The sequence below is a fragment of the Scyliorhinus torazame genome, chromosome 9 (genome assembly GCF_047496885.1).
Source record: "Scyliorhinus torazame isolate Kashiwa2021f chromosome 9, sScyTor2.1, whole genome shotgun sequence".
Lineage (NCBI taxonomy): Eukaryota > Metazoa > Chordata > Chondrichthyes > Carcharhiniformes > Scyliorhinidae > Scyliorhinus > Scyliorhinus torazame.
In genome coordinates, this window is record NC_092715.1 from 227,450,616 (window position 1) to 227,463,277 (window position 12,662).

A 12,662-nucleotide genomic window follows, 5' to 3' on the forward strand; every position below is an offset into this window, starting at 1 on the left:
TCCGCAGCACATCGACCATTCCCATCTGAGAGTGGGGCATGTTCCACAGAACCTTATCAAGGTCTGCTTGATACTTGGTGACATCCCCCAGCGAGGCAGACAGATAGCCCAGACCCTCAGCCATGGCTGTCACTGACTGCGTGATGCCTTGGACACCTTGGTGCCGATGTTGCGCATCAGACTTTACATTGTGGTCGCTAGCTGTGTTGGCCTTGGTGCCATTCATTGCCGGCGCCATCTCCTGCACTCATAGCCTCTGGGACTCCTCCAAGCTGCTATGGATTTGCTGGTTTAACGCTGACATCTCCCTCTGAATGTCACGGCTGCTCCCTAACGTTTCCATCAGCTCTTGGTAACTCTGTTCCAGAGGCTCCGCATCAGGCTGGGTCCAGGGATCCAGCAAACCTCTGACTGCTGTCTTGCCTGGGGGTTCCTGCCTCCACATGATGATGTGTATGATCAACAATGTGGTGCTCATCAGATTGTGCCCCAGACGCCTGACCACTAACATTTCCCACTGAGCTGTGTGTATCTGCGCTGGTGAAGGGTGGGGATGACAGCTGTGCCGCAACTGTAACAGTTGCATCCTTGGTGCTCTCCTTCGGGGTGTTCTGCTCGTGGTCAGGAAAGGGTGCCGCCCGGGATGGACCAGCATAGTTGGCTGGAGGACCTGCAGAAGAATGGACATGTGGTCAGTGGGAGGGATGGGTCAGTCAATAATGCGAGCAGTATTCACATTTGACAGGTCCTCCAGGTGGAGCCCTGTGGTTCCTCACCTCTGCGGCATCCGCCAGCCTCCGTGTGGGTGACTGCCCTGTCCTTGGCCACCCCGGCCACTTCCAGGGCCTGCACCTCTAAGGAGGTGAGGATTCTGAACTCTGGCATCCTCACTGCCAGTCGGGTCCCTATCCCGCTGATTATGGGAGAGCTTTGCCTGAGGAGGCAGAGGGCGTCATTAGCCAAACGTGTGGTTCACAGTGGGGAGGGTGTGGCGTGTGAAGGGAGGGTTGAGGTGGGGGAGGGATTGAAGTGGTGGGAGTGCTGAAGAGTGATGGAGGGAAGGTTGGTCGCCTGGGGGGATGGTCCCTTGGGGGGGTGGGACATTGGTGTCTACTCATTCTGGCTGCCAGTGTAGGTTGTTGACCTTCTTCTGACACTGGAGCCAGTCCTCCTGGTCACACTGCCCCAGCTGACAGCTCATCACAGGCAGCACTTGCTACCTTGTGGCTCACCCTCCTGGACCCTTGGGGGAACAGGCCATCCATCCTAGCCTCCACCGTGTCCAGGAGCCTCCCCAGGTCTGCATCGGTGAGTCTTGGGGCTGGTCTGCTTGGCGCCATTGTTGCGAGCTGGCTGTTGTTGGCCGAGTAAGTGCAGCTTAAATGCTGCTCGACCTTGTTCGCGGGGGCCTGGCGAGCACGGTCCCGGCGAATCAGCTGACGAGCCATCATTTGGGGTGAGAAGCCCATGAGTCCTCGTTAAGTGGACCAATCAATGTTGAATAACGTTGCCGGCTTCGCTGGGCCGAGTGCCGGGAAACCCACGGAAATTCCTGCTCGCTAGCCCACTAGAAGTTTTTCCGGAAATCGTGCCCCATGTTTCAGGTTGATTTTTAAATACATTTTTTGCATAGGGAGGGGGTGGGTGTTCTGCGGATGGTGATGGTCTCCTTTTGAGCTACTGCCCATGGGAGGGGGAAGTGGTCATCTTGGGTGGGCCTGGACTCAGTGAAGCAGGCCCACCACCAGGAGATGGCTGATCTGGGGTGGGGAGGCGTGAGTCCCCTGACCAGACTGGTTGCATGTGATGTGAGGGGATTGAATGGGCTGGATTTAACATCTTGGGTGTTCACCCATCTAAAGAGCTTGAAGGCGGATGTGTTTTTCTACAGGAGACTTATTTGAGAATTCGGGATCAGGCAAGGTTGAGGAAAGGGGGGGTAGGACCAGTGTTCATTCTAGTTTTGATGCGAAGGTGAGGGGAACGGTGGTGCTTATTAACACAAGGGCAACATAGTGGGGGATCCCGGGGGCCTCTGGTTTTAGTGAATGCGTACTAGGAGGATAGAGGTTATTAAGAGGATGCTGGTGGCTGTCCTGGATTTGAATTCTCATCGGCTGATTATGGAGGGGAATTCTTTTTCCAATGTGCGCCGGATTTACTCCCGCATTGGGTTTTTTATATTGGATATGGCATTGCTCCCTGGTGGAGTTAGATTTGGAAAAACCAGCAATTGTCATTTCAGACCATGCTATATTGATTTGTGTTTGGAAAGGGAGTGTCCACCAGCCTCCGTGGAGATTGGATGTGGCAGATGTTGGTGGCTAAGGGGGCATTGCTGAGTATAGCTGCTGTTATCAGAGCATACGTGGAGGTTAATAAAAGTGAGGAGGTCTCCCCTTCCATGTTATGGGAGGCTTTAAAGGTAGTGATCAGTTTTCATAGACTCCACAGTGCAGAAGGAGGCCATTCGGCCCATCGAGTCTGCACCGGCTCTTGGAAAGAGCACCCTGCCCCCACCCAGCACTGTGGGCAATTTTGGACACTAAGGGCAATTTAACATGGCCAACCCACCTAACCACATCTTTGGACTGTGGGAGGAAACCGGAGGAAACCCACGCACACACTGGGAGAACATGCAGACTCCGCACAGAGTGACCCAAGCTCGGAATCGCACCTGGGACCCTGGAGCTGTGAAGCAATTGTGTTAACCACTATGCTACCGTGCTGCCCCATTAGGGGGAAGCTAATCTCGATTTAAGGCACACAAGAATAAGGTGGGATGGATGGAGCGACAGAGGTTGGTAAGTGGACTGGCAGTACCCGGCTACTCCAAAGGAGGAGTTGTTGATGGAGAGGAATAAGTTCCAGATGGAGTTCGAATTGGTATCGTCAGGGAAAGTGTTTGGCCAGTTGCATGTACTAGGGGAATTCTATGAGCATAGGGAGAAGGTAAACGGGTGACTGGTTTTAACAGTTGAGGCGACAGGCTGCCTTGAGGAAGATAGTGAAAATAAAGGACCTGGGCTGGAATGGCTTCTGATCCAGAAAGGTAAATGAGGTGTTTGAGACCTTTACCAGGGGTTGTACATATCAGAGCGATATGATACAATTCTTGGATGGTTTGGACTTCCTGGTGGTGGAGAGGGAGAAATTGCATGGGGTGGATTCTCCATTTTGGCTGGAGGAAATTGAGGTGTATTTGTTCAATCCAGTACGAAGTCTTACAACACCAGGTTAAAGTCCAACAAGTTTGTTTCAATGTCACTAGCTTTCGGAGCGCTGCTCCTTCCTTGGGTGAATGAAGAGGTATGTTCCAGAAACACATATATAGACAAATTCAAAGATGCCAAACAATGCTTGGAATGCGACCATTAGCAGGTGATTAAATCTTTACAGATCCAGAGATGGGGTAACCCCAGGTTAAAGAGGTGTGAATTGTCTCAAGCCAGGACAGTTGGTAGGATTTTGCAGGCCAGATGGTGGGGATATTTAGTTGCCAATCATGCCCTTCCCTCAACCAAGTCTCGGTAATAGCAATAACATTGTACTCCCAGGTACTAATCCAAGTCCTAAGTACATCTGCCTTACCTACTACACTTCTTGCATTAAAACAAATGCACCTCAGACCACCAGACCCTTTGCGTTCATCTGCTCCCTGCCTACTCTTCCCCTTAGTCATGCTGAATTCATGATCTAGTTCATTACAGGCTTTAGTTACTACCTCCTTGCTGTCCAGTAACCTCTTCATTTTGTTCCCATCCCCCTGCCACATTAGTTTAAACCCTCCCCAACAGCATTAGCAAAAGCACCCCCAAGGACACTGGTTGCAGCCCAGGTGTAGACCGTCCAATTTGTAGTAGTCCCACCTCCCCAAGAACTGGTCCCAATGTCCCAAAAATCTTAACCCCTCCCTTTTGCACCATCTCTCAAGCTACGCATCCACCCTGCCTATTCTTTCATTTCTACTCTGACTATCACGTGGCACTGGTAGCAATCCTGAGATTACTACCTCCTGAGGTCTGACTTTTTAATTTGGCTCCTAACTCCCTAAATTCTGCTTGTAGGACCTTATCCTGTTTTTTACCTATATCATTGTTGCCTATATGCACCACGACAACTGGCTGTTCACCCTCCCCCTTCAGAATGTTCTGCAGCCGATCTGAGACATCCCTGACTCGTGCACCTGGTAGGCAACATACCATTTGGGAGTCTCGTTTTCGACCAACGAACCGCCTATCTACTCCCCTTACAACTGAATCCCCTATGACTATAGCCCCTCCACTCTTTTTCCAGCTCTTCTGTACAGCAGAGCCAGCCACGGTGCCGTGACCCTGGCTACTGCTGCCTTCCCCTGGTGAGCCATCTCCCCCAACAGTATCCAAAACTGTATACCTGTTTTGGAGGGAGATATCCACAGGGGACACCTGCAGTGCCTTCCTGCTTTTTCTCTGCCTTTTGGTCACCCATTCCCTTTCTCCCTCAGCAATCCTAATCTGTGGTATGACCAATTCGTTAAACGTGCTATCCACGACTTCTTCAGCATTGCAGATGCTCCAAAGTGAGTCCATCCGCAGCTCCAGAGTCGTCATGCGGTCTAACAAGAACTGCAGCTGGACACACTTCCTGCACGTGAAGGAGCCAGGGACATCAGCGATGTCCCTGAGCTCCCACATTGAGCAAGAGGAGCATAACACTGGTCTGAGATCTCCTGCCATTTTTAATCTTAAATTTAACTTAGTCCAACTAGTTTCCCGCGCGATCCACAAATGGTTCATATATATGTGCCGGTGCTAGCCCCTCACCGGTACCAGAATCGGTGAGGGGTTCGTGCCATTTTCCTGTTGTTAACCACCCATGGACTCTCCATTGGCGCCGGCACTTAGACGCTGGAATGGAGAATTCCACCCAATGTATTTGATGAAACCTCTTCCAAATCTATCTACCTTCCTAAACTCCGAGAACATCCCCAAGGTTTCAATTCTATGAACAAAATTCAGCAAAAATTACCATTCACAACCTATATCTTTCTTTTGGGAAACATTTTCTTCTACTTCAGAGTAGAACCTCTGGCTTTTAAAACAGTAGTCTTCAGGCCAAAGGTTTGTTTTTGGGAGAGATTGGCATCCAACTAGGCCTAGCTGTGCTCTTGGTCACCTGTCAGCTCTTCTTCGTCGTACATGATTAACCCTGCCACTGATATGTGGTTTATCTATTTTGATCTTGTTTTATCTGTACAACTAGCCTCCGAAATCACTCTTTGCTCGCAAGTGTGACATTCATTCTCATTTCTACTTCTGAACTCCTGCATTTTTTGTGTAAATACCTGTTCACCCTGCTATCAAATGCATATTAATGCCATTGATGGACTTTCAAAAGGCATTTGATATAGTGCCACCCAACAGACTTGTGAGAAAAATTATAGCTGATTAAGGGGCAGTGTCAATGTGGATACAAAATTGACTGAATGATAGGAAGCGGAGAGTAATGGTCAATGGATATTTTTTGGGCTGGAAGAAGGTTTCTAATGGTGTTCCCCAGGAGTTGGTGTTGGGACCCTTGCCTTTCCTGATACATATTAATGATCTAAATGTCTGTGTGCAGGGGGCAACTTCTAAGTTTGCAGATGGCACAAAACTTGGAAGTATTAGAACTGTGAAGACAAACTGTGAAGACAATGTAGAGGTTCAAAAGGACATATAGTTGGAAGATAAAGTTCAATGCAGAGAGGTGTGAGGTGGTGTAACCCTCTGAGAAGGGTTTGTAATGGCTATCTTGAATGTTTGGCTCAGATTGGTACCCTTGCCCTTGGTATGGACAGGAGGGGGATTAATTTAAACAGCTCCATTATCATAGAATTTACAGTGCAGAAGGAGGCCATTCGGCCCATCGAGTCTGCACCGGCTCTTGGAAAGAGCATCCCACCCAAGGTCAACACCTCCACCCTATCCCCATAACCCCGTAACCCCACCCAACACTAAGGGCAATTTTGGACACTAAGGGCAATTTATCATAGCCGATCCACCTTGATGTTTTGATGTCTGATTTCCTCCTTTATAAATTCCAATTCTCTTACCACACCTGGTGGTAAACTTTCATTTGTTTCCATAGCTAGTTATTTCTGGATTAGGTTGCTAATCTGTTGCCAGGGGCTTACAGTTTGAGGGGTGCCACTCCACATCAAACATGGCTGACCAGGAGAGTCTCCCGCTCTTACCGCCAGAAATTGGTTGGTGTGTTGAAAGGATTTCCAAGTTGACACTCAACTTGTTTAGCCATGTTATGAATGCACCTTGGCCATCGGGTCCTGGGGTGGGACTTTAATCTGGCGCTTCTGTCTCTGAGGAAGGGGCACCACCACTACGCCATGATACCACTTTCTTTTATAAATGGTGATGTAGTTTCCCCAACCCTTCATGTTCCAAACCTCTATGAAAACCGCCCATCGCAATCTTGAGAAGTTCACAGAGTTGTTTTATCTTCCACACAAAACACTGGAAAGGGGTTTTGCAACCTTTGCCCCTTTTTGCACTCGAGGGATAAGGAAAAGAACAAGGTTCAGAGCAGGACCACAATAAAAATTAAGAGTTATGGTTTTACCTGAGTCCAGAATCAAAAGCCTAATGTCATTCTTAGAGGGTAGTTGGCTGACTGTTGTACGATGATCCATCTTTCTAGAAGTGAGGACTTCCATAATGGGAGAAGGTTCTAGTCTTGAAGGCACAAGTTAATTGTTTGCAGTTTAGATGAGGGCCAGACAAATATAAACCTGGCCTTCCCATAAGTGAGAATCCCAAAGAATCCACACAGCTCAGGAGGAGGCCATTCAGCCCTTCAAATCTGCACCGACTTTAAGAAAGAGCACGTCACCCAGGTCCATTCCCCATTCGCCCCACCCTATTCCTGTGACCCCTCCTAACCGCATTCCCGGACACAAGGGGCAATTTCGTATGGCCAATCCACCTAACCCACACATCTTTGGACTATGGGAGGAAACCGGAGTACGCAGAGGAAACCCACGCATTCACAGGAAGAATATGCATACTGCGGAGATCAGGGAGGCAAAGGCTAGGGTGTCTGCCCTCTCGCCATAAAGAGCTCTGGCTGCTCTGATACACCACCACTGGTGAGCACGACTCCACCTTCAGCCCCACAACTTTGGACATGGCATCGAAAAAGGCTGTCCAATACCCGACGTGTCTGGGGCAAGACCAGAACATGTGGGTGTGGTTGGCTAGGCCTTGCTGGCACCATTCACACTTGTCCTTCACCTCTTTTTGAAGAACCCGCTCATTCTTGTTCTGATTAAGAGCGCCCTGTGCAGCACCTTTTTAGGTGCGTTAGGCTCAGACCTGTGGAGGTGGAGTTCACCCGGTGCAATGCTTCTATCCAGTGTCCTATCCCTCCCTCCATGCTCAGTTCCTTCTCTCATTTTTCTCATGTCTCATCAAGGGGTGAACCTTGCTCCTCTAGCAGTCGTCCATACATGTCAGTGCAGTTGTCTCTCTTTGGAGGAAGTTTCTGATTTGCATGTAACTTGGATTTTTGGGAGTTGGAGCTTGTCCATGAGTTTTCCCAGGGTTGCTACTCAGCTGCCCACGTATCGATCCCTGACCGTCGGTGCCCCTTCGTCCTCTCTCCAACCTTTTGAGGGAGGTGTCCATCGCCGCAAGGGTGCATTTTATGTTTTTGCAGATGGGGGCCACGATAGACATTGTGATCAGACCAAAGTGGTGCCGTAGTTGTTTCCACGTACGTAGTGTAGCCTCTACCACTGGGCCTTTTGAGTATCTGGCTGGGGTGAAAGGGAGTGTGGTCATGGCCAGTGGTCTGAGAGACATCCTTGTACAGGAACACTCCTCTGTCTTCACCTATTCCACCCCTGGATCCTTGACTCATAACCATACCCTTTCTGCAGTAGTCGCTCAGTTGAATGGGGGCCAGGTCCCTGTGTTCCTCCTCCTTTGTCGCACCTTTTTCCTGATCCTTGTGTCCTCCTCTCCCCGCATACGTGCACACAAATGCCATGATTAATTTGTCAACTTGGATACAGGGATAGGGTGGATGTGTGGGCTTAGTCGAGTGCTCTTTCCAAGGGCTGGTCCAGACTCTATGGACCGAATGGCCTCCTTCTGCATTGTAAATTCTACTATTATCTGCGCCCACCCAGCCAGGAAGAGCAGGAGTGAGTCCCGCCTCTGTAGATCCCTTTTAACCTCCTCCACCAGACTCAACAGGTTCCATCTATGGATCCATGTCCAATTGTGGGCTATTTATATCCACAGGTATTCGGACTCTTTTAGGTGTTCCATTATTCCTCCAATGCTGGCCAGGGTTTGAGACGCAGAGGAGCAGGTCATCTGAGTCTCTGTGCTCCTTGTCCTCTGAAATCCTCTCCACCCCATCGCCTATCTAAGTGTGATAGCAAGTGGCTCGATTACAAGGGGAAATAATAGCAGGGACAATGGGCATTCCTGCATCGTGCCTCTGTGCAGCTGGAAGTATTCAGAGCTGGTGGTGTTTGTCCATATGCTCACCATGGGAGCACTGTACAGTAGATTCACCCACTAGGTGAACCGTGGCCCAACCCAAAACCATGAGGTATTTCCTTTCGACTCTTTTGAAAATCTTCTCTGCGTCGAAGTAGAGAATCACCTTTGATGTTTATTCCCGGGTGTCGTCATGATCACGTTCAGCGACCTATGGTGATGGGGATGTACTGAGTAGTCGCACATAGAATCATAGAATTTACAGTGCAAAAGGAGGTCATTCGGCGCATCGTGTCTACACCGGCACTTAGAAAGAGCAGCCTACTCAAGCCCATGTACCCACCCTATCCCCGTAACCCAGTAACCCCCACTTAACCGGTGGCTCTCCTCCACAAGAAAATAGGCACTTTTAGCCGAAATTAGCAAAAACAAACCGACTAAAACATCTCCTCACCATCAACAATACGAGCATCAACAGAGATTTAGATTAGGTTTCTCTACACAGCAGAGGAGATGCATGGAGAGATCAGTTTAGTCCATAAGAGGGTCATTCAGGACTATGGTGACAGCGGGGAAGAGGCTGTATTTGAATCTGTCCGTGTATATTCTCCGACTTTTGTCTCTTCTGCCCGATGGAAGAGGTTGGAGAGGTCTCTAATTGTGCTGCCCACTTTCCCAAGGCAGAGGGAGGTTTGAGAGGTCTTTGATTATACTGACCATTTTCCAAAGGCAGCAGGAGGTGTAGACAGTCAATGGATGGGAGGTGAGTTCACGTGATGGACTGGGCTGTGTTCACGACTCTCTGTAGTTTCTTATGGTCTTGGGTCAAGCAGTTGCCATACCAGACTGTGATGTAGGCAGATAGGATGGTTTCTGTGGAGCATCTGTAAAAATTGGTAAGAGTCAGTTTGTTTGAGTACCCAATTAATTTTTTCCAATTAAGGTGTAAGTTAGCATTGCCAATTCACCTACCCTGCACATCTTTGGGCTGTGGGGGTGAAACCCACCCAAACAAGGGGAGAATGTGCAAACTCCACATGGACAGTGACTCGGGGCCGGAATCGAACCTGGGACCTTGGTGCCGTGAGGCAGCAGTGCTAACACTGCACCACTGTGCTGCCCTGGTAAGAGTCAATTTAGACCTGCCACGTTTCCAAAGGAAGTATCGGCAACTGGTGTGCTTTCTTGGTCGTAGCATCGATGTGGGTGGACCGGGACAAATTGTTGATGTGCACACCTAGGAATTTGAAGCTGTCCACCATCTCCACCTCTGCACCATTGATGCAGACAGGGGTGTGTACGACACTTCGCTTCCTGAAGTCAATGACCAATGAATTAGTTTTGCTGACATTGAGGGAGAGATTTTTGGATTTGGATTTGTTTATTGTCACGTGTACCAAGGTACAGTGAAAAGTATTTTTCTGCGAGCAGCTCAAAGAGATCATAAAGTACATGAAAATAAAATTAAAATAAAATACATAATGGGGCAACACGAGGTACACAATGTAAATACATAGACACTGACATCGGATGAAGCATACAGGAGTGTAGTATTGATCAGGTCCGTCCATAAGAGGGTCATTTAGGAGTCTGGTACTAGCGGGGAAGAAGCTGTTTTTTTAATCTGTTCGTATTGTCATTACACCATGTCACAAGGTTCTCTATCTCCGTCCTGTACTCTTGACTCATTGTTTTTCGAGACCCACCAATGTCATATCATCATCAAACATGTGGATGGGGTTGGAGACAAATTTTGGCATACAGTGGTGTGTGTCTAGGGAGTATAGTAAGGGGCTAAGTACGCAGCCTTCTTGGAGAGAACGAGGTGAGTCAAGTCTGGCAGGCCCCCGGTATTGAGGACTATCATGGAGGAGGTGTTGTTGTTCATCCTTATTGATTGTGGTCTACGGGTCACTAAGTCGAGGGTCCAGGGAAATGCCCGAGCCAACCCCGGAGCGACAGGTACCCGCCCGACCCCATCAGAAGGTAAACCCAACCTCACTGCCCCATGAGACCAAACCGGCCCACGCACAACCACCTCCAGTGGGCCTGACACCACCACCATCATCCACGACCCCTCCGAACACAATCACTTACCTTACGCAAAGCCAGCCCTGCTGTCGACCCAGGAAGGGGGAAAACATGCCAGCATGAAGGTGAAACTTAAATTACGTGCTTCAAGACTCCTCTCCCCAGCGTACTCCTGGCGAACGTCCAAGTGATTGAGAACAAGCTGGATGACCTCCATGCTAGACTTACCTCCCAGAGTGAAGTGAGAAACTGCCGCGTGCTCTGCTTCACCGAGACATGGCTCACTCCAGCCACACCAGACTGCGCCAGCCAACCTGAAGATTTTTCAATCCACCGAATGGATTGCACGATGGCCTCTGGCAAATCGAACGGTGGGGGTGTTTGCCTGCTCATCAACACCTCCTGGTGCTCGGGTGTGGTGTCCCTAGCATGCTACTGCTCCCCAGACCTAGAATACCTAACTGTGAAGTGCGTCCCTTCTACCTCCCACGTGAATTCACCCCTGTACTCATCACAGCAGTCTACAACCCACCCCAGGCGGAAGTGAAGAAAGCACTTGACGAACTACATACCACCATCAACAACCAAGAAACAAATCGCCCTGAAACCATGACAATCGTGGCTGGAGACTTCAACCAGGCCAACCTCGAAGGTCCTACCCAAACTCGATCAACATATCTCCTGCCCCACCAGAGGTGCAAACACCTTGGACCACTGCTACACTAGAATCAAAGGGGCCTACCGCTCCATTCCCTGACCACACTTTGGCAAATCCGACCACAAGTTGGTATTCATACTTCCAGCTTACAAACAGCAACTCCAGCATGGTGAGCCAGTGAAGAAAAGCGTGCAGTGCTGGTTCAAGGAATCTGAGGACATCCTCCGTGACTGCATGGAAACTGTGGACTGGTCCATATTCAAGACCTGGACGAGTACGCAACCACCGTCTCTGACTTCATTAGCAAGTGTGTCGAGGACGGTGTACCAAAAAAGACAGTACAGGTATTCCCCAATCGTCGGAAACGCTGGCTCAACCAAAGGGTTCACTCCCTGCTGAAGTCCCGGACGGAGGCGTTCAAGTCTGACGACCCTGACCTTCAAAAGAAATCCAGGTATGACATACGGAAAGCCATCAGGGATGCCAAAAGACAATACCGCATCAAACTAGAGTCCCAGGCCAACGACACTAACGATGACGATGGCAGGTCCGACACAAGATCACAGGCTATAAAGCAAGGCCAGGCAGAATATCTGGGGCTGAAGCATCCCTACCCGATGATCTGAATAAGTTCTATGCCCACTTTGAGCAGTCAGCCAATGCATCAGTGTCACCTGCCCCATCAGCCCTGGACACACCCATACCTACTATTATAGCCTCCGAGGTAAGAGCTGCAAAGTGAATCTGCGGAAAGCGACTGAGTCCCTGGGCGAGCACTCAGCCTGCATAGACCAGCTGGCGAGTGTATTCACCGATCTCTTCAACACCTCACTTCTCTGAGGCCCCACCTCCTTCAAGAAGAGCACCATAATACCAGTACCAAAGAAGATAAGGTAGCCTGCCTCAACGACTACCGACCAGTGGCCCTGACGTCTAATAGAACATAGAACATAGAACAATACAGCGCAGTACAGGCCCTTCGGCCCACGATGTTGCACCGAAACAAAAGCCATCTAACCTACACTATGCCATTATCATCCATATGTTTATCTAATAAACTTTTAAATGCCCTCAATGTTGGCGAGTTCACTACTGTAGCAGGTAGGGCATTCCACGGCCTCACTACTCTTTGCTTAAAGAACCTGTTATCATGAAATGCTTTGAGCGGCTAGTCATGAGTCGGATCACTGCCAGCCTCCCAGACGGTCTCGATCACTGCAGTTTGCCTATCACCACAACTGGTCCACAGCAGATGCTATCTCCCTGGCTCTACAATCAACACTCGAACACCTCGACAACAAGGACACCTATGTAAGACAGCTGTTCATCGACTACAGCTCCGCCTTCAACACCATTATCCTGACAAGACGAATAACCAAACTCTGCAATCTTGGACTTGCCCCCCCCCCCCCCCCCCCTGTGCAGCTGGATCCTTGACTTCCTCACCAACAGATCACAATCTGTCAGGATAGGCAATAGCACCT

The 12,662-nt window shown here is 49.5% G+C and overlaps 1 protein-coding gene across 2 annotated transcripts in view; it reads left to right on the top strand.

Annotated features, from left to right (window-relative positions):
• Positions 1-12,662, top strand: part of LOC140429754 (SH2 domain-containing adapter protein B-like) — a 199,443-nt gene that overhangs the window by 22,125 nt on the left and 164,656 nt on the right. The window lies entirely within an intron of this gene.